The following is a 26,545-nucleotide window of genomic DNA, read 5'->3' on the forward strand; positions in this document are numbered from 1 at the left end:
AAACTCCCATGCACGTTATTTTCAACTAGCTTCCAGACAAGCATCGTGTCAATCTTCACGCTTTTTTTTATTGCGGCAATGCATGTAAATTATGAGCGATATTTTTTTTAATGAAGTTTTTGTTTTGATTAAAGTTATATCTATAATTTTTTGTGCCTTTCAAATTGTAAAAACTATGTTTATCTTTTTCAATTACCAAACAATATAGCAAATATAAGATTAATAGTTATATTTTTTAATCACACCAACAATATAACATTAATATAGATTTTTTTTGTGTGTAAAATTCTTATCTTTTTTAATGACACTAATAAATAGAATTATTTAGACAAATTTATTTAAGGGTGTAATTGGAAGAAAATAAAAGCTAGACCAAAACTTCATATTTCCTTTATATATGGTATCTCATTATATATAATATAGATTTATCCAAAGATATATAATTAAAAAAACAAAACTAAAAAAAAAAAAGCATGAATGTTTTGGCGTGACACAACTTCATTCAAGTTTACCAGTTTGCATCTTAAAGCGGTTACGATCTTCTTAAGTCTTACAATTCATAAAAATTGAATATTTTTAATTTTTTTTAGTATCTATGCATTCAACAGGAAAAAATCATGTAAAGCAATTAAGCGAGTAAAGCGTAAAGCGAGTGAATCAAGGGTTGTTATTGCAACAAACTCATTATTTGTTATGATATACCTACAATAACTACCTTTAAATTATCTATCAACGGTTGATATTGTCAACTTTACGCTCTCAAGTGAGTTCATCACTTTAGAGGAGCCGGATCCACATTCAATTGTCTTGTAATTTATTTCATCAAATAAAATTATCGTGTGATTAGAGAAAGGTAAAATTTTAGTGTTTCATAAATGCTACTAATTTATTATAGCATTTTTAGTTATTTGAGTAAAATGGACTACCCGTGGCCCGTACAAGAAAAGCTAGGAAAACGTTCGGGATAGAATATTAAGGCCTAAACCTACATTTTATTCAGGTTGGTAGGCCGACCATTATGGGTACGCCTATTTTGATAGCTCTTGTACTTGCATGAATATAAAGATTTGAACATTCCATTTGTCACACAAAATAATGTAGAAAAAATAATAATTAAATACTATGCATTTTTTTAATAATATGAATTGTATTTTTTTTACAAATTAAGTTTTCAAATTTTTGTGTCCACCCACAAATTATCTATTATTATTATCATTATCTAGCTCAAAAACACCTTTCTTGCCTTTATCATTATCATCTCATTACTCATTTTGAACCATGTTCTCAATAAATGTTTGCACCTCCGAATCAGTTTTTACCTTCATTCTACCTGCAGCTGAGGCATCTAAAAACATTCCAGTGTTTTCCTTCAACCTTTCAGTAAAAACTTCCATTTGTGTCAATTTAATATAAGAACCAACAACTATACTAACCGATCAAGATCCATGCATGAAAGAAGCAATCTCAAAAGAGTTGCCATCGACAAAACATAGTTTCTGCATATGGCACATAACTTTCAAGTTTAGTAGTTGGTTTAATGCTATACTTCAAGACAAATATGCAAAATGGTGTTCTGATTTTTATGAGTTGTATAAGTTAGAGACATGTGAAGAATTTGAGCATCAATGGGCTGTAGTTATTGCTAAGTATAACTTGCAGTCAAATAAACATGTGAAAGGGTTGTATGAAATCAGAAATTATTGGGCACTCGCTTATCTTCGTGATCATTTCTTTGGTGGGATGACAACCACAGGAAGATCGGAGAGTATTAATGCATTCATTAAAAGATTCAGCAATTCTCACACAAGTTTATCTGACTTTGCAAAGCAGGTATGTTGTATTGATCACTATATTAGAACTCATTAGTTTGGAAGTTATGATGCATTAGTATTTATTCCCAAACATCCATATTAATTCTTTTAAATTAACTTTAGGTTGATGTAGCAATTGATGATATTAAGCAAAAAGAAGACCACGATATAATGTTAGAGAAGTGCAAAGGATCAAATATGAAGTTGATCTCACCTTTACAAGAGCAAGCTCATAGTGTTCTCACTTAATTTTCTTTTCAAAAGTTTCAAGAGGAGTTTGAGAGGTCCACACAATATTCAATTGATCATGAAAATGGTAATGTGTTTGTGGTGCGGTTTTATAAAGATGTTAAGAGTAGCAAACATGTAGTGTTTTTGGATGGTAAGGTAGCTACATGTAGTTGCAAGCTTTTTGAATTTTGGGGGATATTATGTTGTCATATTCTTTGTATTTTTCCTCATAAAGATTGTCATAAAATCCCTCCTAACTACTTGCCTTCACGGTGGTTTCTTCAAGCATCATACGATGATAATGATGTGGAATCTCTAGTTAATGTTGTTGTTGTGGAGCAGGTACTAGATTGTAACAATGAACCTCACCCACAACACGTTGTCCTCCAAACCTAAAGGCCGTCCCAAACGGCGACGACTTAAATGTGGAAAAGAGTTATCACATAAAATGAACACTTGTGGATTATGCAAAGGTTTAGGACGGAACATTGTCACATGTCCTCTAAAGGAAAAGACGAAGGAAAACAAGAAAAATAAAATTTGTAAAGATGCAAATTGAAATCCAATTCTCCTTCCAAAAGTTTAGGTACACATTTATTATTCATTTTATTTATAAAATTCTTTAGACTTCTAATATTTGATCATATTGTTTGTTCTTTTAATTGGAATATGCTGGTGATATAACATGGAGTAGAATTTCCAAGAGTTTTGAAAAGGAAGCTGACGATACAAGCATGGAATCCTATTTTGTTTTGAAGAGGATCTAATTAAACATTTGATGATTTTATTTTTCATACTTTAATTGGATATGTTTTATCTTTGGAATTGCAAATTTATTTTGGACTTTATAATGTCAGGAAAAAATGATTAAAAAATGCTGACGATAAAAGCATGGACTTTATTCTCTCAAAAAAAAAAAAAAACAAGGACTTTATAATGGTTTGAAATAAAACGGTCAAAGTGAAACTCACAGGAACAAAAAAAAATTGTTACAATGTGAAAGGAAGCAAGTGGATTAAAAAAAAATGATTCAAAAAAAGTTATGAAGAAAAACAAAGAAAGGAAGCGCGTTATGAACCCTTTCATATCTAAAGATATCTAAAGGAAAGATGATAAGGTTTGTTGAATCATCTACTTCAAGCTGTTCAGTAATTTGCACATATTCTCAACAATTATTCTCCTTGTTTCACGATAATATAACAAAATAGCTCTCGTCAATCTCTTGATTCTGAACCCTCTTCTCCAATTATATAACCCTAAACTCTTCCGTGAGTTTGTCACCGTCAAAGGCTTTATAAACGTTAAATTCTTAATCACAACCCAACAATCCATTATCTCAAAAGTGACCTGTTAGATTGAAGATTATTTTAGATTGAATTCAACATCTAAGGCTAATAGTCAATTGATATTTGGGTTCCATTCGTACATTTATCAATATATATATATATATATATATATATATATATATATATATATATATATATATATATATAAAAGGCATTACGAACAAATATGATGAATAAAGACAAGGATGGCAATTGCGTCGAATAGCGTTTCACAATTACTATAGCCACTATTTAACAACACTTCACATTTTAAAAAAATTAATTTCTCTCGCTATGGTGAACATGACATTTACTAGTCAATTCGAAAAAGAAAACAATATCATGAGCATAATTTAAATTTATAAAATGAAATAAACTGAATCACAAACCATGTAAAATATAATTCGAGCCAAGATCAATAGTAATGAATATCAAAAAGGTGAACGTCATTAATAGAATTCAAAAATTTCACCGTAATCATAAACATAAAATCTAAATTAAACTTGTTAGTGCCATTTTTATGGATACATCCTTTTGAACTTCTTGAATGTCTTTGAATGTGGATCTTTGGGTCCCATGATGTCTAAGTCTTAACCAACGTTCCAGATTCAATCTTCTTCCAAAATGGAAAATCAGCAGCGGATATGGGAACTTGTCTTTATGATGAGTGGAGTTGGAACCCAAAAAAATTGTATGATCAGAAGATGATGTTGATGTTGGGAAAGAGAGTGTGGTGGATTAATTGTTAATGACCTTCTTGCTGTACATGGCACTTTGTTTTTGGTGGCTTTATAACACTTTATGACACTTGTATTTTAGTAAATATGTTGTTTTCAAAAACATCCATTATGTGGACTTTCTTCTCCTTCAGATAGACTTTCTTTATCCTTAAGATCTAGAAGTAGAAAGAAACATAAGATTAACATTCCAGGTTGTCGCAGATAACTTATAGCTGAAAACCATAACAGTAGAAACTTTCAGGATGGTAGCATGCGTAAGGAACAAATCTTCACAAAGCGAATTTATATACCTGTATGGCAATCAACTCCACAAGATTAAAAACAATAAATAAGTATTTAATATAGTAGTATAAAGTAAGTAATAGTAGACTCCAACTGAAAAAATTAAACTCGCAGTAGAAAACGTAGTTCAAAGAAATTACGTAACTAAATTATGTATAATCCTTTATTGTGTATTTCTATTACAGTGGAATTTATGCAATGAGTGGAGGAGATCCAAGGTCCCTAGAATTTGTCGCACTCTTCGTCTCCAGCAGTAGAGTGTCAGTCAACAAAACCATTTGACACTTCCATGAAACACATTTAAAATATTACATGTTCGTAATGCAAGAAATTTACCCTGATCAGCAGCTAATGAACCTAAGCTTGATTGGCGTGGTCCCCCAGGAATTGACAAGGCATATGATTTCTTCCTAGGACTGGGAACAAAGGGAGTTCGTATTTTAGTTGATTTCAACAACTGCGAATAGAAAGAAGCATGAGATTGTTGTTCCAGGTTGTCATTGATTGCTTAGCTCGAAATCAAATATAAACAGTAGAAGTTTTCAGGAAGGATACGTGATGGGATCAAATCTTCACTAAGGGAATTTATTAACCTATATGGCAATTAACCCAAAAGTTGAAAAACAATAAATAAATATCTAATGAACTGATATAAAGCAAGTTATTGTAGACTCCAACTGCAAAGATTAAACTCAAAGTAAAAAAGTGTAATTGTCATATACAACACATTAGCCATTAGTGAGAGAGACAAAAAAGAGGATTAACATTACTAAATCGTGAGTGGAGGAGATGCAAAGTCCCAAGAATTTGACGCATTCTTGACTCTAGAAATACAATAGAAAAGGTTTTTGGTTGATTTGGCATGCCGCAATTTGGACGATTTGGAAGGAGAGGAACGATAGGATTTTTAGTGATTGTGTCAAGGATGCGCATGATTTTTTTTATTCTATTAAGGTTTTATCTTGGTATTCTAAGTTTTATGCATTATGAGTGGTGTTGGAATCCTAGAGATTGTTTGTCTAGGTAAGCTGGGTGGTGCTTTTGGTGTTTTATTTGTGATCGGTTCTGCTGTTCTGTTTTAGAGGTTGGAGTTTTTTATCGCTTTGCGGGAACCTGGTGTGAGAATGTAGTTTTAGCAGGTCAGGCAAGTTGTGTTTTTCTTAATGTTTCCAGCAGTTTAGGTGTTTCATGTTTTTGCCTCCTTTGGGCTAAGATGAGTAGGACATTGGAATCTCATCTAGAACCTTAAGGTTAGGAATTTTGTATGGCGAGTCTGTCGCAATTGTCTCCCTATAAGGCTACGTTTGCAAAGCCGGGATGTTCCATGTCAAGGCTCTTGTGCAGTACTCCCTCCGTCCCAATTTATAAGCAAAAAACACAAATTCACACTTATTAAGAAAACAAAAACATAGTAGTTTGATGTATAATTTTTTGTGTTCTTCTTGGAATAAGTTTCATAGAAAGATGTAAAAACAATTCTTATTGGTTAATGATTATGGAGAGAATAGATAGAAGAACAAATTGAATGCAATTTGCATTTAATTGTACTTTGGAAAAGATGATTTTTTTGAAGTAACATAAAAATTGGTCTTTTTTGCTTATATTTTGGGACAAAGAAAATGAGATTTTTTTGCTTATAATTTGGGACGGAGGGAGTATGTACAGTCTACAACGAAGATAGTTTCCATCTTTTCTTTGAGTGCGACAATAGTTTTGCTTGTTGGTAACATACTGGTATTGGGCCCTCCCTCCATTCTATTATTGATCAAAATGTCAGCTTTTCTTCGGTTGTGTTTGCTGCTATAGAAAATTTAGACGCCCCGCTAAAACAAATTGTTGGGGTGACTTTGCGAAGATGGACTCAAAGGTGGTGACTGTATCTAGGGTTGTACACTTGGTTTCTCAGATTTTACGTCAATTATTAATGACTGTCGACGCCTTATTTCTTATGATCTAGCTCAATGTTATGTTAGTTTTCGTATTTTCATTTGAGTTCTATCATGTATCACTATTCTTATTTTAACTAAACTGCATTAAATTCTCTCTTCTAAGAAACAAAACAAACCTAAGATAAATTATACACGCAACATATGACCATATCAACCATTAGAGAACACGAAATTCCCCGACTTTCTTTCAGGAAGTTGGAGAAGCTAAAAATATCTGCACGTTATATTTATTATCAAGAAATAAAAGAGATAAAGAAATACTTAGACATATAATACAAAGACATTAAAATTCAGAAAATGCAAGAGCAAGAAAAAAAAATGATGCTATGAAGAAACTATCGATCCTTCTTCCACCAAACATTTTAGAATTAAGCATGCTTGTTTATGATAACATAAATATAAATGCATTTTATTCACAAACAAAATAAAAATCATGCACTTAAGATCTCTAAACCAATTAATCCTCCTGGCTCAAGATCAACCAGAATATTCATCATTAGAAAATATTATTGGATTACAAACTGTTACAAGAACTCATAATTATCTAAATTTTTTTCCATGTGTGTATGCTTATTTTTATACATCCAATCCTTAACGCTTCACGACTATATCGTTAAAAAACTCCTGAACAACATTCTAATCATTATTTTAAATCTTCCAACCTAATATCATAGCAAAATCCAACATCTTCTTCCTTTGCTCATGGGTGAACTTAGTACCAAACCTTTTATATCTCGTTACAAAATTGTTCGACAACATTCTCATCCTTATTTGTAATCGTCCAACCTAATTTCATAGCAAAATCCAACATCTTCTTCCTTTGCTCATGGGTGAACTTTGTACTAAACCTCTTATATTTCATTACAAAAGTCCTCTACAACATTCTTATCAGTTTCTGTTTGCCCAGATAACTCACAAAGACGAGAATGTACTTTTTGCAGCGCTTTGTAATTCTGTGACTCATTCCTGCTCATCTTGAGTGGATAGGGCTCTGTTTCGAATAAATTTTAGCAATACAAAAAAAAAAAACCACATTTAATTTTCAGGAAGCATTCAACAAAATCATATGATACTTCCATGAAATATATTTAAAATATTACACATCCTGAATGCAAGAAACTTATAAAGCATTCAACAAAACAATTTAATACTTCCATGAAACATATTTATAATTCTCAAATTAGTTTCTCTTGTTTCAAATTTGTTTCTCTTGTTTATATGATTTTCAGATTTGTAAATTAATTTTTTATTAGACAAGATTTAAACGACCATCTAACACAAAGAAAGAGATTGCAATATCTCTAGAATAAATCAAGCCGTTTATGTTACGATATATTGAATCATCTCATAGGAAAACAAAATTAAATTGTACTAAGATTGTGTACCTGATTCGCCTGCTTGAATTGATTAGGCTTGAACCCAATGTGTATCGGCATTTTCTTATACAGCAGATGCTTTGAATGTCTACACACATGATCAACATCAATAAATATGAAAATCTTCAATGTAGAATTTGATAATTTAACCCTAAACATGAAAAGAAAATCTAAAGTAGATTTTGGAGTACCATTTTTACCGATCCGTCCTTTTGAACAGCCCATTCTGTCAGACTTTCTCACTTCTTTAATCAAAGAAATCACACTCGAGTTGAAGTGGAAATAGAAAATTAGAACGATGTAGTCACCAATAATCCTCCAAAGAAAGGAGATTGTAGATGATGACAAGAAATTAAAATCAACATGATCAAGGAAAAGCATCAGATCTCTCCAATGAAGCTGCAACAAGGAAATTACAATTTAGTAGAAATTAGAACCAGTGAGAAGAGGAAAGGGAAATCAGATCTAATGAAGAAATCAAAATACTGCATACCTTTATGTAGTTAAACTCCAGGCTCACACATTGAAGTGTTTGGTTCGTTTGATTTAAGATTATAGTGAATGTAACAAGTAATCTTCTTTTTTCTCATAAGCTTCTAAGTTCGATCATGAGAAAGTGATTAGATGTTGCTGGTGGAAGGAGAGGAACAATATGTTTGTGGGTAGCTGCGGCTGCTGCTAGCAAAAAGGTTTTCAAAACCTATAATATCAGTCTATAATATATATAGGTGTAAAGACGGGTTACCCTACCCGACCTATTTAGGGGCGGCCCAAACATACATTGGACTTTATCGGGCTGGGCTAAAAAGCTCTATTTAAATATGAACTTAAGAGAAACTATATGACCCTATACGGGCCACATGCTAAATGGACCTGCTTTAATTATTTTCATTCATTTTTTGAAAACATTATAGAATGTTCAACAAAATTTCTTACAATTTTTTTTTTTGTAAACAAAATTTCTTAGAATTTAGTAAGAAAAAAAAAATTCTTATGAGCACTATGTTTTACTAGTGTTCAGACAAGCAATTTGTGCCCACACCTTTTTCTTATTGCGATAATGCATGTAAATTATGAACATTGTTTTATTTTAATGAAATATGTTTATCTTTTTCAATTACCCAACAATATTAAAAATATAATATCAATTTTCATATTTTTTTAATGACACCAATAATATAGCATTATTATAGATTTTTTTTTTTAAATTCTTATAATTTTTAATCCACCAACAAATAGAATTACTATAGACAAAGTTGTTTAGGCACTACTAGAAAAATCAATTTTAGAGAGGGTAGAAATCCGTCACTAAACTACCATAATTCCCTCACTAACGAATTTAGTGAGGGATTTAGTGACGACCGGTAATCCCTTAAGAATATTGGCCTTGCTAAATTTTTGTGAGGGATTTTGGTTTCCGTCCCTAATTGACACGGATACAATCCGTCCCTAATCATATAAATCCGTCACTAAATATGAACCAGAAATGTGCTAAACCTTGGACAAATCCGTCAGTAATTAGTGAGGAATTCTTGTTCCCTCTCTAATAGTGAGGGACTATTCCATCAATTTTTACCAATATTTCCGTCAGTAATTAGTGACGGATTGGTTTTCCCTCTCAAATTTTGAAGGCATAAATTGTGATGAAATTGAATTCCCTCACAAACTACAAGTTTAGTGAGAAATTTATTTCCCTCACTAATTCAAACAGAAATTTGCATCAGCGGATTAATGTTCCATTTCAAACCAGATTTCATTAATTGATTATATTAATATTGTATATGCATTTACTATATTAAACCATATTGAACTTGTTGGAAATTATAAATATACAACAAAAACCACTTCATAAATTGTCTTCATAGCCAACACATACATTTGTCACCATAAAAGTCATAAGGAAACTCTCAATAAGTTTACAACCATTGTTCAACTCTCAAAATACATAAAGAGACACAAGGAAACTTTCAAAAATACATAAAGAGTCACAAGGAAATTTATTCACGTCGAGCCATTGCAAGAAGCAAAAAAACTCGCGGATACAAGGGAAAAATACAATTGTAGCCGCAAATATACGGAACTACCAACAACCCAAAAAACCAAAAATAAGGTGGCATCAATCGCTGAGGTAGTAGAATACCTACGAGTACCAAGCATACCCCTGCCTCACCTATGAACAGGCCATAAAACACCAAACTAAACACACCAACAGCCGCTCAACAGAAAGGAGAGGGAGGGAAAAAGCAGAACAGCAAACCCCATGACAGAAAAACAAGCTGCAAAATAGCAGAGTGAATAACAGATGAATAACAGCAACAAACAAACAAACAAAATCCACCGCCTAAAACCTTATCTAAAAACAATGTTGTTGATTTTACCCGGTATGTTGTCCTAAAAACTTATGACGTGTTCACTGCTTGCCTATATCAGTTTTCCAGAAGCATCAAACAAACTAACATTCTAATATATCGTCCTATCAAGACAATTCATTATTTTTCTCAATCTGCTTCTTAAATATGGACATAGTTTCATATGGAGTTCTTTATGTCAAAAAAATAATCAAGTGGAGTTAGGATTGGTATGGAAGAAAAAAAAAAGAAAATTGAAATGGTAGTGCTCAATCTACGTCATAGGTACATTTATATTATTTCTTAATACGTGCTTAACAATTAGCATCAGTGCATAACCTCCATAAAATAGCATCAGTGAACAATTATTTCAGTGCAGAACTATTAAAACAATTAAAAATAGCATCAGTTCTTAACAATTAGCATCAGTGCAGAACCTCCATATCATAGTTCAACTACTTTAAAAATAGACTAAATATTCATCAAGTTCAATAAGGTCATGAAGTAATAACTTACAGCAATATCCTTTGATTTTGAGGAAACCCACTTGCTTGGATCAATGACTTAGTTTGAATCTATATCTTCATACATATCTTCATCTTCCTCCCTCTCATATTCATCTTCCTCCTCCTCCCCTTCATATTCCTCCTCCTCCTCCTCCTCCTCCTCCTCCTCCTCCTCCTCCTCCTCCTCCTCATCATCATCATCATCATCCTCAACAATGGGTTTGGCACTTCTCCTCAACAAAGAGTTTGGCACTTCTTCGGCTACACCATTAACGTCAACAAGACATTGCTGAAAATCATCATTTGAAACAACTATAGGTAGTGTATTAGCATCATCATCTTGATATGCATCTGTTGTTTGCTGTTTTTTTTCCACAGTTTGAATGTTACTGCGGGCCTTGGTTTTTATGACACCTAGCCAACCTTGTTGCCCTTCAGGAAAAGATGTAAAGTAAACTTGATCTGCTTGTTGGGCTAATATAAAAGGATCATAATTTTGATATTTCCTAGATTTTTTTATTTCAACATTGCCATAGTTATCCGTCTTGGTCCCTTGAGAGCTCGGATCAAACCAATCACATTGAAACAAAACCACCTTCTTTGTAGGGTGACCGGTGTACTCTAATTCGACAATGTCAGTCAAAACACCATAGTAATCATTTTCTAAAGAATCTAATTGCCCTCCCCGAACACATAAATTGCAATTGGTTGTACTCATCCCTTCATTTCGAGATTTTGTCACAAACTTGTAGCCATTAATAACATAACTATGCCACTTGATAACATTTCTAAAGAATCCTATACCGCTCCTCTCCACAGATTTTACAACTTTGGAGCGCAGCATTCTCCTTATAATACAACATACATCCTTTCGGGCAACATTCAATCTTCATACTTGACAACCCTAGTTCAGCAACCGTCTTCTTTGCTTGATAAATTTTTTTTGGCATGCGGTTATTATCTGGCAATGCATTTCCCATAAATTGCATCAATGAATTAAAACAACCCTCGGAAAAACCATAGTCTGCTTTCAAATTTAATGCTGTTAAAGAAGCTGACAACACGGAATATCTATCACAACCATCCCATAAAGGAGATTGTGCGGCCTTCAACAATTCAAAGAATCCTTGAGCTTCTACGTTAGGAGATTTGATAAGTGTTTAAAAGTGATATATTTCGCATAGGAGTTTAGTCGTTTTAGTGACTTGTTTTGCAAGATTCTCTATGGAAAACTCCAAATATTGTGTTAATATGTCATTTATGCTTTTGAGCCTTAGTCTACCCTTTTTGTGCAGGAAATTACAAGCAAGGAGCAAGAAATGTCAAAGTTCATGAAGCTACGCCATTAGCGTGTCCTACGCTATTGGCGTGATGAAGAAATACCCAAGGCCAGAGGGATACGCCATTAGCGCACCTGGGGCGTGGATCTGGAGCTCTTTTGAAGAGCTACGCTATTAGCGTATTTCACGCTATTAGCGTAAATGCTCCAGAGAGCCACGCTATTAGCGTGGCTGGAGCGTAGCAGCAGGGCAAGAACAACGTGGCAGGCTCCCATTGGCCAAATTATAGGCCGCCTTACCACGCTATTAGCGTGAGATGCGCTATTAGCGCAGGTGCAAAAACACAGGCCATTTAAATAGCATTTTTACCTCTCTTTTAGGTATTCACTATTCCATTAAAACATTTGACACATTTCTAGAGAGAGGTTAGAGCTATTTCATAGAGAGAAACACAAAGCAAGTGATTAAGGAGTAGATTCAACCCTAGATTCATTGAGACATCAAGGATCTTGGCATGGAATCTTCATCTTTCCTTCATTCCTTGCATTAGTTTACATGTCTATATGTAACTAACCTTCTTTGTAGTATTGAGGTAACTATCAAGCTATTATGTAATCTTTTGATCTTTTAATATATAAGGTTCTAGCTTAATGATTCAATATTGTTGTTATTCTTGCTTTTAATGCTTTCAAAGAGATTCAAGATGATTTGGACACAAACCCTTGAATCTAGACCTAGAATAACAATCTATCTTATGTTATATCATTCTTGACAAGTTTGTAAACCTTTGATAATTACTTTTAATCAAGCTTTTAATGCTTTCGGATACTTAATCAGGCTGGACACGGTCGATTAAGTCATCCGATCGACTTTGTTATCGTTTAAGGAATTTGGACACGAATGTTTAAACGATAACCTAGAAATAACGATGTCACTTTGGACACGAAGGATATTGTAGAAATGATTGTAATAATATTGGTTATAAAGCTAGAGTCTGTTAATCGATCGAGAGATTGCTGCTGTTATGCTTGCTCGTTATCTTATACCGCAAGCGAAATAGTTCGATCCCCTCTCGTTTTTACTTAAATGTCAAATATGGATATAGTGTTACAAACAAACAATTTATATCCAAACCCTTAATGTGAACGATTGTGTAAATGCTTATGATTAACGTAACTCCCTGTGGAAACGATCCTATATATACTCACGTGTACATAGTTATATGACGTGTAGGAAAAACCTTACATCAAAATGGCGCCGTTGCCGGGGAGTAACGGAAATTTTTATCATAAGTATTGAAACAATTTTGTCATGTTAAGTCAATTTTGCACAAAATTCTTTCATGCATATACTTATACACTTATGTCATTCATTATTTTTTATGCTAACCACCTGGTATAGTCTTGGTGAACTTTGTTTATGCGAGGTACCGTTGATAAGGAAGACCTACAATTTGATCCTGAAATTGAGAAAACTGCTAGGTTACTTAGAAAGCAAGCAAAGGAAGCTAGGAGATTAGCCAGGCTGGCTCAGCCGGAATCTTTACTTTTTATTCCTTCTCCGTCAGGTTCGGTGCATACTATATCACTAGGTGATTCTTCATCACATTCTTCTGCACATTCATCTCCGAGGAGTGATCCAGAAGTAGTCATGGCTAATGAAGATGAGAATGCTCTACCTATGTGGGTTAGTCCGAGGAGGCTAGCTAATCTTGGCAACCGTAATGCCAAATCTTTTGAGCTTAAGTCTGGGTTGATAAACTTGATAACTCATAACCAGTTTACCGGTATGGATCATGAGGATCCATATAGACATCTTACCAACTTCTATGTTACCGCCGGTACACTTGGTATGAAAGAAGATGAGGAAGAGGGTGTGTTTGTGCAATTGTTCCCTCATTCTTTGATCGGGAAGGCTAAGGAGTGGTATCTTGATCAACCAACTTCTTTGATGGAAAATTGGGGTGAGCTAGAGAAAGCATTTCAAGAACGGTTCTTTCCGGAGGATAGGCATCTTGAGGCTAAAACTTCAATTACAACTTTTGCTCAAGGCCAAAGTGAGACTCTTTGTGAAGCTTGGGAGCGCTATAAATCATTGCTAAGGAATTGTCCAAAGCATGGTTTTGATAGCCAAATGCAACTATATCTTTTTCGTCAAGGGCTTCAAGACATGTCCAAGACGATGCTAGATGCAAGTGCTGGAGGTTCTATTGCTTTGAAAAACCCAGCTGAAGCTGTCAGAATCATTAACCAAATGGCGCTCAACACAAGAAAATCTTCTCACAATCGGAATCCTAATCAAAGGAAAGCCGGTATTCTTGAGCTTGAAGCAAATGATGCGGTCTTAGCTCAAAATAAGCTTCTCACTCAACAATTAGAAGCTATGCAAAAGGAGATGAAAGCTATGCCTAAACAAATTCTTGAATCTCTCAAGCAAGAAGGAGGAACCGCTCAAGTCTATACTTGTGGACTATGTACGGGGGATCATCCCACCGGCTATTGTCCCGAGCCCGGTTCTTTTGAAGGGGAAGAGGTCAACTATGTGGGAAACCAACAAAGGCCTAACCAATCACAACAAGCCGGAACCTCACAACAAAATCCGGGTACTTCCAACTTCCAAGGAAGGTATCCGGCCAACCAGAACCAACAAAGACCTTGGAGAACACCGTACAATAATAACTATCAATATCCACCATCAAACTACTACCAACAACCTTACCAACAACCATTCAATAATCAATACCAAAATCCACCACCAAATAACCCCCAACAACCAAATAATTCCCAAAGCACCGAGGAGGTCTTGAAACAATTCATGCAAGTGTCCATGGCTAACCAGAAAAACACCGACGCGTCCATCAAAGGCCTTGAAACGCAAGTTGGTCAGTTAGCTCAACAAATGGCTCAAGGTCCTCCGCAAGGTGGAGCTTTCACCGCTAACACTCAACCAAATCCTAAGGAGCACAACAAGGCATAGCAGTCAAAAGCTATAGCTACAAGAAGTGGGAGAGTAGTAGGTATAGGGGTAGGTGATGATATTGTTGTTGAGGAAAAGGATGATGAGGTTGTCAATAAAGAGGAGTTCGAGGAGGATAGTGTAGAGATAGAGGAGGAAGTGTATATAAAGAATAAAGAAGCATTAGTTGAAAAAGAAAAAAATCAAAAAAGAGATCTAGAGTTACAAGAGGAGATGGAGAGGAAGAATAAAGATGTGGGGAGAGATAAAGGGAAGAAACAAGTAGTTGAGAAGCAAGAGGTGGCTCAACGCTTACCATACCCACATGCTCCATCGAAGAAAGACAAAGAGCGGCAATACGCAAGGTTTCTTGAACTCTTCAAGAAGTTGCAAATTGATATACCATTCTCGGAAGCCTTGGAGCAAATGCCGGTCTATGCAAAGTTCATGAAAGATATCCTTTCCAAGAAAAGAAGAATCAACGATGAAGAGACGATCCAAATCGATGCCAATTGTAGTGCTATTATTCAAAGAACATTGCCAAAGAAAGAGCAAGATCCGGGAAGAGTCACTCTACCGGTAGCTATTGGCGCAACACATGTAGGTAAAGCACTACTTGATCTTGGATCAAGCATCAATCTCATGCCTTTGTCCGTTGCCAAAAGAGTTGGTGACCTTTGTATAAAGCGGACTAGGATGATGTTGCAATTGGCCGACAAATCCTTTGCAAAACCACTAGGTATGGCCGAAGATGTTCTTGTAAAAGTGGACAAATTTATTTTTCCGGCTGATTTTGTGGTTATGGATGTCGAAGAAGATGAGGATGTGCCTATCTTAATGGGAAGGAATTTCATGCAAACGGCTCGGATGATGATTGATCTTGATGATAATATCATGAAGGTCAAGGTAAATGATGAAGAGGTTACCTTCAACATCCGAGAAGCTTTGAAGTACTCGAAAGACAAGGGTGCATGTTTCAAAATGGATGCAACCGAAGAAGTCATCTTGACTACTCGGAAGCAAATGCACAATAGAACACCCCTTGAGAGTGCTTTGGTGGACGCACTCAATGCTATTGATGAAGACGAAGCAAGTGCCATTGAAGAGTGTTTGAAGGAGCTAGATTCCTTGAAGGAGGTTCTTCCTAATCAAGCCATACTTGAAGATTTGAAAGAAGAATCCAAGGAAGAAGCCAAAGTTGATGACACCAAGGTAGAATTAAAAGTTTTACCATCTAATTTGAAATTTGTTTTTCTTGAGAAAGATGGTACAAAACCGGTGATCATTAGTAGCTCCTTGTCCATCGATGAAGAAACAAAGTTGGTAGAGGTTCTCAAGGCCAACAAGGAAGCAATAGGGTGGAAGCTATCCGACTTGAAAGGGATAAGTCCATCTTATTGTATGCACAAGATCATGATGGAAGAAAACTTTAAACCGGTAGCACAACCGCAACGCCGCTTGAATCCAAACATGAAAGAGGTGGTGCGAAAGGAAGTAGTGAAGTTGCTTGAAGCCGGCATGATCTATCCTATCTCGGATAGTGCTTGGGTAAGCCCGGTTCAAGTAGTTCCCAAGAAAGGAGGAATGACGGTGATCACTAATGATAAAGATGAGTTGATCCCAACTAGAACCGTCACCGGATGGAGGATGTGTATAGATTATAGAAGACTCAATCAAGCAACAAGGAAGGATCACTTTCCCTTGCCCTTCATGGACCAAATGCTTGAAAGACTCTCCGGTCAATCCTTTTATTGCTTCCTAGATGGTTACTCCGGTTACAATCAAATCGCCATGAACCCAGATGATCACGAGAAGACGGCTTTCACTTGCCCCTTTGGTATTTTTGCTTATCGAAGAATGCCATTTGGCTTGTGTAATGCACCCGCAACTTTTCAACGGTGTGTTCAAGCAATCTTCTCCAAACTTATTGGAAAATGCATGGAGGTGTTCATGGATGATTTCTCAGTTTTCGGTTCGTCATTTGATACGTGTTTGAATAGCTTGGATACCGTGCTGAAGCGGTGTATTGAAACTAGCTTGGTGCTCAATTGGGAGAAATGTCACTTCATGGTTACCGAGGGTATTGTCCTTGGTCATAAGATTTCTGCTAAGGGTATTGAGGTAGACCAAGCAAAGGTCGATGTCATAGGAAAGCTTCCACCACCGGTGAATGTCAAAGGTGTTCGGAGTTTTCTTGGTCATGCCGGTTTCTACCGGAGATTCATCAAAGACTTCTCAAAGATTGCAAAGCCTATGAGCAACTTGCTCAACAAAGATAAGTCTTTTGTTTTTGATAATGAATGTCTTGATGCATTTGAATCTTTAAAAGAAAAGTTGACCACCGCACCAATAATCATTGCTCCTAATTGGGATTTAAATTTTGAATTAATGTGTGATGCAAGTGATTATGCTGTTGGTGCGGTCTTGGGTCAACGTAAGGATAAAATTTTTCATGCTATTCACTATGCAAGTAAGGTTTTAAATGAGGCACAAATCAATTATGCCACAACTGAAAAAGAGTTACTTGCAATAGTTTATGCAATGGAGAAATTTCGTTCTTACTTTGTAGGTTCCAAAATTGTTGTTTATACTGACCATGCAGCTATCAAGTATCTCCTTACTAAGTCCGACTCAAAGCCTAGACTCATCCGGTGGATGTTGTTGCTTCAAGAGTTTGACTTAGAGATCAAGGATAAGAAAGGCACGGAGAATCTTGTAGCTGATCACCTTTCAAGGTTGACAAACAATGAGGTAACCAAGAATGAACCGGAGGTTCGTGAAGAATTTCCAGATGAACGGTTGCTAGCAATCAATGTGAGACCGTGGTTTGCCGACATGGTGAACTACAAAGCAACCGGGTTCATTCCGGAAGATTTTGAATGGCAACAACGCAAGAAGTTCCTCCATGATGCTAACCACTTTGTGTGGGATGAGCCCTATTTGTTCAAAATTGGAGCGGACAATCTCTTGCGTAGGTGTGTGGATGATGAAGAGGCAAAGAAGATCCTATGGCAATGTCATAATTCGCCCTATGGAGGTCACTTCAACGGGGAGAGAACAGCCGCAAAGGTACTTCAATCCGGGTTCTATTGGCCAACTTTATTCAAAGATGCCAACTTACATTGCAAGCATTGTGATGAATGCCAAAGAACCGGATCAATGTCAAAAAGAAATGAGATGCCTCTACAACTCATCCTTGAAGTGGAAGTGTTCGATTGTTGGGGTATAGATTTTGTTGGCCCTTTCCCTTCATCATATTCAAATGAGTACATCTTGGTCGCTGTTGATTATGTGTCAAAGTGGGTGGAAGCCGTAGCATCGCCTAAAGCCGATAGCAAGACGGTGGTGAAGTTCCTAAAGAAGAATATTTTCACCCGGTTTGGTACACCAAGAGTGCTTATTAGTGATGGAGGATCACACTTTTGCAACGCACAACTTGCCAAGGCCCTAGATCATTATGGAGTCAAGCACAAAGTAGCATCACCGTATCATCCGCAAACGAATGGACAAGCCGAAGTTTCTAACCGGGAGGTCAAACGCATACTTGAGAAGACGGTCTCTACATCTCGGAAGGATTGGTCGGCTAAACTTGATGAAGCTTTGTGGGCATATAGGACTGCATACAAGTCTCCTATAGGCCTCACTCCTTTCCAAATGGTTTATGGCAAATCTTGTCATTTACCGGTCGAGCTCGAACATAAAGCCTTTTGGGCATTGAAGTTCCTAAACTTCGATCAAGAGAAAGCCGGTGAAAGAAGAAAAGTTCAAATGCATGAGCTTGAAGAATTGAGAAATCAAGCTTATGAATCTTCAAAGCTCTACAAAGAAAGGACCAAGAAGTATCATGACAAGAAGATCACTCTGAGACAATTCATGCCGGGACAAATGGTATTACTTTTCAATTCAAGACTGAGGTTGTTTCCGGGCAAATTGAAGTCTAAGTGGTCCGGACCTTTCATGGTTAAAGAGGTCAAACCATACGGAGCTGTGGAACTTGAGGACCCAGTCACCAAAGCCAACTGGATTGTTAATGGGCAAAGGCTTAAGCCCTACTTCGGTGGTGAAATTGATCGGTGTTTGACGACAATTTCACTAATCGAGCCATGATTTCTTCAAAATGCGTCAAGCTAAGGACGTAAAACAAGCTCTTGCTGGGAGGCACACCCAGTTTTGTAAGTATTTTTATGGTTATTGCATATAGTAGTAGTACATATACATTTACAGCAGAAATGAAAGACTTTGAAAAACTGATCCTGAAGCCTCACGCCAATAGCGAAATTTGCGCTATTAGCGTGAGAGCTCCAGAGAGCCACGCTATAAGCGTGAGTTTGGCGTGGGAGAAAAAAATTTTGTGGGCCCAGGGGATTAACTCCCCTTAACTTCCCACAACCCCTCTTTTTCCCCTTTTACGGTTTCATTTGTCCATTATCTCATAACCACACATAAAAACTTCTCTCCCATTCCCTAACCCTAGAAATCAAACCCACTTTTCATTTTGGTTCAAGCATCCATTTTTGCATCATTTCTTCTTGCATTTGTGTTGCTTCTCTCTGCATTAACAAGGTTTGATCTTCTCTTCCTATCTTTGTTCTTAAATTTGAAAAATCCATGTTTTTGACATGATTAGAGATGGTTAGGTTAGGGTTAGAGTTTTGATTTGTGAATAGAGATTGTTCTTCATTGATAATAGTTGGAAAAGGAACAATAATCATAACCCACATGCAACAAACATTCATCTTTTGATTTTGACCCATTTTGTAAATTTGAAAAATAAGGGTTTTGAATGATTTGTATGCCAATGATGTGATTTTGATTCCTTTTCATGATTCTATTGTGTTTTAGAGACATAGGATGAAACCTAGGGTTGAAATATGCTGGATTGTGCTGAGAAATTGCAGGAACAAAGATTTTGAAAATTTGAAAATTGCAGGTACGAAGAGCTACGCTAATAGCGAAAATTACGCTAATAGCGCAACTTTTCCAGAAAATTTCGCTATTAGCGTATTCTACGCTAATAGCGAAAGTTTCCCAGAAAAATTTCGCTATTAGCGTGGCAGGCGCTAATAGCGTAGATCTTCTTACTTGCCCAGATTTTCAAAATTTTTGATATTTTTAAATGACCAATTGTATTTTGTGCTAATATTTTCTATGCAATATGTTGGTGTTTCCTGGTTTTGTTGCAGATGGCACCGAAAAATGTTGAAAAAACTACCGGGACTAAGCGTCCTAGAGGCAAAGGTGCCTCTTCCTCTGCTGCACCTGCAATCCCAAACCGTTTCCCCACCCCTGCCCACTCTGCCAGGTTTAAGAAAATGGTGCAGTACAAAACCTGGCACGAGAAAACTTTTGATATTCATCCTAGTGGTGAGCATTCTGATATGCTCCACATTTTCACTGGTCGCAAATGGACCAAACTCCTCGTGCCTGCAACCGAGATTAACACCGACCTAATCAGGGAGTTTTATTGTAATGCTGTCCCTGATGCCTCACCCGCTACCTTTGCTGAGACTTTCTCTTGGACTTCTTACGTCCGAGGAAAGCAAATCCCTTTTGATAGGGATGCAATCAATGATTTCCTTGAAAATGCTTTAAACCTTGAGCCATCTGAGGACCCCACAATGCCCACCTTGTGTACCTATGCTAAGAGAAACGCTCAAGGAAATTGGAAATATCAGCAAATTGAGCGTGATATAATGAACAAGGGTAGGCTATTTGTCAAAAATGACAAGGGAGAGATTAGGCATGCACTTACCAAGGAGATGACAGCTACTGCCCGCTTAATTTTCCAATTCCTTGTCCACAATGCCCTTCCAAGAGCCCATACTTCCGATGCCCCAAAAGCCGTTCTACCACTCATCTGGTGCATTATGAAAGAAGTGCCTGTTGATATTGCTCGCATCATTGCTAATGAGATGAAGGCTGTGGCTTTGAAAGTAGCCACTGGTGCTAAGAAGGTGGCTTTGTTCTACCCGGGTTTGATTATGGGATTGCTGAAGGCTTATGGAGTGCCTATTTCTGGACCCTATGATGAAGATATTGAAGGGGTCATTACTGACACTCATATTCGCACCTGGGAGAAAACAGAGCAAAGGGCAGCTCAATACCATTTCTCTGATGATGAAGGTGGCCCATCTGAGGCTGCTGGTTCTTTTGACTTTTCAGGTTTGCAGACCTTTATGCTGGAGCAGCAGATGCATAACCAGTACGTGAGGGACCAGAACAGCTTCTTGATGGACCAGAATGAAGCAATTTGGAGGAGTAACATGGGCATACACCAGGACCTCTACAATGCTCACATGCATCCGGGAAATGCTGAGTACCCGGTTATGACTCCTGAGCAGTACCAGACTTATGTTCATTGGCCTGAGGGCAGGCCAAATCCTTATGTGGGGGTGGCTGATGCTGTTGATGATGAGGCGACACCTGATGATGCTGGAGTCGTGGGTGATGATGATGATGTGTACCAGGATCTTGATATGGATGATGCTGGAGAGGATGATCAGTGAACTTGAGTTTTTAGTGATGTTTTTCTTTTTGCTTTATAACTCTATGTTTTTATTTCATGTTGGAACATCTGTTTATTTTGGTTGTATTTTGTACTCTTCAAGCACTGTGGTTTTTAGTGCTTGATTTGTTACTTTGTTACTTTGTTACTTTATATTTGGTTTAATAACTTAGCTTTTTAGTTTAATAACTTATGCTTTGGATGAAATTTTTGTTACATCTTGCTTGTGTCTCTCAAAAGAAAATTGCTCATGAACAATAAATCTTAAAGTGCTCCATGGAGCCATGTTTGAGCAAAAGCAGGTGAGTGATAATGATATTACTTGTGATAAAGCGTAAGGCCAAGGTATTGGTTTTCTTTTATTCTAGGTTTTTAATAAGAATTTGAAACTTGTACTTTGCACAAATATATATCATTTAATTCTTTTCATAGACATAAATATTTTTGAACCACTTAGTACTTAACATAAATGTGAGGTAGCTTCAATCTGTTGTATATATGCTGGAGACCAATAATCACCGTCTAACTTGTTTTAGTTATGTTAAATCTGATAATTATTTTGAATTGTTTGAAAGCATGGAAAGGATCAAGGCACTTTTTGAATTGAGAGTAACCAACTTGACCACATAAAGCCTACCTGTGAGAAGAGCGAGTATCTGATACCCCAATCCGAGCCTAATGAATCAAGTCCTCAAACATGAACTGTCAATATTCATAAGCACAATGCTTGTTGAATTTGCCTGGAATTTTTCAAAAAAATCCAGTTCATGCTTGAATCTTATAGGACTTTGATATTTTTACTTTGTTGAACCCTTAACCTTTTTGTACTTTGTCCCTTGCCTTAGGATAGGGGAACATTCAATTAGAGTTTTTGTTGTATTCAAGTTGGGGAGAAAAAGGAGGCATTATATGTTAAGTTCTGGTGAAGTTGTAAAATAACCTGACAACGTTGAATCAAAGAAAAAAATTGTACATTTGAAAAAAAAAAAAAAAGAAAAAAAAAGAAAAGAAAAGAAAAAGGAAGTGAAAAATCAAAAAGAGAATAAGTTGTCAAGGTTATAAGTTTTATTGTTAATCACCAAAGGTTTTAATTCTTGGTAGGGAAGTATATGGATTTCAAGTTGTGATACAAAAAAATGTTCCTCTTTGATAGGCTTTCTGATCAATTGCCCCACATATGACATTTCTTTTGTAGCCCGGCCAAGTTATAACCCTTGCAAGACCTTTTGATCCATGCTTTTATGCTTTTTGAGACGATATTAGGATGGACACCTAACTTAAATAGGATGTTAGCATGATTGTTGGATGTGTGTTCATTACCTCATTCATTGTTATCATTATATTGCATTTACTTTCAAAGAAGTGTGTTAGGTGTGGTTCATAGATAGTTATGTTTATGTATTGAAGTTTATGATGTATAGTTTGTGCTTAGGACATTTTTCGCATTCTTAGTTTGAACCTAGAGTAGCGGAGGACTTCATGCTTGTCCACGCAATCATTTTTGAATCACCATTTGTTTATTTTTGTTTTGAATTGTTTGACACCATGTTGAAAACCTTGTCCAAAGCCTTGTTAGTTTCCTTTTCAATTAATTTGTTTGAGGACAAACAAAAAGCCAAGTTGGGGAGAGTTTGATAAGTGTTTAAAAGTGATATATTTCGCATAGGAGTTTAGTCGTTTTAGTGACTTGTTTTGCAAGATTCTCTATGGAAAACTCCAAATATTGTGTTAATATGTCATTTATGCTTTTGAGCCTTAGTCTACCCTTTTTGTGCAGGAAATTACAAGCAAGGAGCAAGAAATGTCAAAGTTCATGAAGCTACGCCATTAGCGTGTCCTACGCTATTGGCGTGATGAAGAAATACCCAAGGCCAGAGGGATACGCCATTAGCGCACCTGGGGCGTGGATCTGGAGCTCTTTTGAAGAGCTACGCTATTAGCGTATTTCACGCTATTAGCGTAAATGCTCCAGAGAGCCACGCTATTAGCGTGGCTGGAGCGTAGCAGCAGGGCAAGAACAACGTGGCAGGCTCCCATTGGCCAAATTATAGGCCGCCTTACCACGCTATTAGCGTGAGATGCGCTATTAGCGCAGGTGCAAAAACACAGGCCATTTAAATAGCATTTTTACCTCTCTTTTAGGTATTCACTATTCCATTAAAACATTTGACACATTTCTAGAGAGAGGTTAGAGCTATTTCATAGAGAGAAACACAAAGCAAGTGATTAAGGAGTAGATTCAACCCTAGATTCATTGAGACATCAAGGATCTTGGCATGGAATCTTCATCTTTCCTTCATTCCTTGCATTAGTTTACATGTCTATATGTAACTAACCTTCTTTGTAGTATTGAGGTAACTATCAAGCTATTATGTAATCTTTTGATCTTTTAATATATAAGGTTCTAGCTTAATGATTCAATATTGTTGTTATTCTTGCTTTTAATGCTTTCAAAGAGATTCAAGATGATTTGGACACAAACCCTTGAATCTAGACCTAGAATAACAATCTATCTTATGTTATATCATTCTTGACAAGTTTGTAAACCTTTGATAATTACTTTTAATCAAGCTTTTAATGCTTTCGGATACTTAATCAGGCTGGACACGGTCGATTAAGTCATCCGATCGACTTTGTTATCGTTTAAGGAATTTGGACACGAATGTTTAAACGATAACCTAGAAATAACGATGTCACTTTGGACACGAAGGATATTGTAGAAATGATTGTAATAATATTGGTTATAAAGCTAGAGTCTGTTAATCGATCGAGAGATTGCTGCTGTTATGCTTGCTCGTTATCTTATACCGCAAGCGAAATAGTTCGATCCCCTCTCGTTTTTACTTAAATGTCAAATATGGATATAGTGTTACAAACAAACAATTTATATCCAAACCCTTAATGTGAACGATTGTGTAAATGCTTATGATTAACGTAACTCCCTGTGGAAACGATCCTATATATACTCACGTGTACATAGTTATATGACGTGTAGGAAAAACCTTACATCAAGATTCTTCCATTAGGTCTCCTTCGTCTTCACCTTGTTGATCCAGATAGTTGCCAATGTCTGGTCCCGCGGCATCCATTACTAATTGCTCATAATTGTCAAACATTTCCCTTTGATCTCTACTTGCATAATAAGAGTGATTAACAGCCACTTGCGGAATCGGGGGAATTTCCTCACCATGGTTCGTCCAATGATAATAATTACTCATGAATCCCTTCAAACATAGATGTGCCCTCACAGTTGCTGGACTTTCATGTTTCAAACACTTGCATGTATTACATGGGCATCTGATATCCCCTCCTCCAATGTTATCTTTATCTTGTTCCAAAGCAAACTTAATAAACTCCAGAACTCCAGTATTAAATTCTGCAGTAATGTTCTTGTAACAATCAACTCTGTTATACATCCACTTTCTATTTTCAGGTACTTCCATTGGTGGTGTATTATTTAAAACGAATGGTTCAAGAACTGCGAGTGAGAAAACATCCATTCAATCAAAATCCAAATTAATAATCAAATATAACATTAAAAACATGTAAACATCACCAAATTATTAATAATCAAATATAACATTAAAAACATGTAAACAACACCAAATCTTGTTCCAAACACAACAACAGAGCATGTAAACAACATGGAATAGCACATCAACAGAGCATGTAAACAACACCAAATTATTTTTAAAAACATCTAGAAGAAGCATTTGTTTACCTGAAAAAGTAGAAGATTATGAAGTATATAAGTGGAACATTATACTACCAGTAGGCTCATTTTGCATTATTACTACAGTAGGTAAAAAAACTTTTAATTTCTTCAAAAAATTATATCAAACACAACAAAAAACACCAGGCGCTGATCACGCAACAAAAAAACAACGACAACAGCAGCACATTTTGCAGCTGCGGCAGCTAAACAGGTAAATACTATTAAGGCTCATATAGAGAGGTACCTTTAATATTAACTACCATCCTTTTGCTAGTATTTAATTACAGAGAGACATTAGTTAATCTTATAAAGTTACCTGTATAATATACCAACACAAAGTTTAGTCCAAATTCAACTTTTCTTCTTTTTTTAAAACCTGTATAATATACCTAACAACTTTTGAAGAAGTAACTACTAAGCTTGGTTGAGTGTCACAAGAAAGAACTAATGCAACATCAGTATTAGCTCCACTCAAATGCATGAAGTATGCACAGTGCAAATAAGAGAGATAGGCATACATATTAATTTCGATTTGACGGTGCAATATATGATATGTCAGCTGGCTATCTTGCTAAACATTATGTTTGAAAGTGAAGATCCGTCACATAACTAGTTGGGAGGTAATGCTAAAAAGACATCCCTGCACACAACTAGAAAGTACTTTTTTTTTTGTTGAAAAGCCAATATTATTAATAGGCACCAAAACTCTCAAGACAAGAGTCGGTACGAAAAACAAACAAAATACACCCCAACGCATAAGCATACAGGGCAGGAGCAAACAGAAAAAATAGCAGCACAAAAACGCTAGCTGCATAAAGTAAAAACAGCCCCTAATGCCCAGGCAATCAAAACAGCACCCCATTAACAGTTTCTACAGGCACCAAGCTGTCTAATTCAAGAAAAGACAGTACCAAAACAGCCACAACAGCAGCACTGTTACAACAGTCCCAAACACCCTCACTTGTTTACATGCTCTATAATGTCCATTAGCTTATGCAATACAAATGTATTATGGGAAAACCAATAAATGAATAAAATAGGACTGCAACAGAGCATGTAAACAAGCAGGAAGCAAAACCTACTCAATTTTCATTTACTAGACCTGCTTACATCTATATATTTTTTTGCTACAAGCCTACATGTCTTGTTATAATTTTTGGTGAAATATGAAGAACATTTGGATCACATTATTATTTATAACTGAAAATGGGTTTAATCTATCACAAATAGACAATATATTGGACTGTCGGTCATGTTCATATAATAACTTGACAGAGCTTGAATTTAACTTTATGTTTTTTAAAGTATTATATGAACAAAACAAAAAGTTAAATTCACCAACATACTAGCAGAGGCAAAACTCCAACAAGACACGTAACAGTAACCATAAAGACACAACATTCACCAACATCAAAACGCAACAATACAAATCAGGGAAAGCTAAACAAACTCAAAAAAACCTGCTAACTGTCATACAACCATAGTGCAGCCGACTCTTATTGCTACATCAGGGAATGATCAT

The 26,545-nt window shown here is 36.1% G+C and overlaps 3 long non-coding RNA genes across 3 annotated transcripts in view; 1 reads left to right on the top strand and 2 right to left on the bottom strand.

The window, feature by feature from the left end:
• The window catches only part of LOC146897872 (uncharacterized), a 41,243-nt gene that overhangs the window by 10,073 nt on the left and 4,625 nt on the right, over window positions 1–26,545 (top strand). The gene's annotated exons all lie outside the window — the stretch shown is intronic.
• On the bottom strand, window positions 6,805–8,409 carry LOC146897874 (uncharacterized). Its single transcript, XR_015021282.1, has 4 exons — window positions 8,208–8,409; window positions 7,906–8,113; window positions 7,724–7,802; window positions 6,805–7,327 (listed from the first exon to the last, which is right to left on the bottom strand). It is a non-coding gene; the product is annotated as an uncharacterized LOC146897874 (long non-coding RNA).
• On the bottom strand, window positions 9,545–10,710 carry LOC146897875 (uncharacterized). Its single transcript, XR_015023601.1, has 2 exons — window positions 10,579–10,710; window positions 9,545–9,990 (listed from the first exon to the last, which is right to left on the bottom strand). It is a non-coding gene; the product is annotated as an uncharacterized LOC146897875 (long non-coding RNA).

The sequence above is a fragment of the Medicago sativa genome, chromosome 8 (genome assembly GCF_051527215.1).
Source record: "Medicago sativa cultivar Bolivia chromosome 8, Bolivia_mono, whole genome shotgun sequence".
Lineage (NCBI taxonomy): Eukaryota > Viridiplantae > Streptophyta > Magnoliopsida > Fabales > Fabaceae > Medicago > Medicago sativa.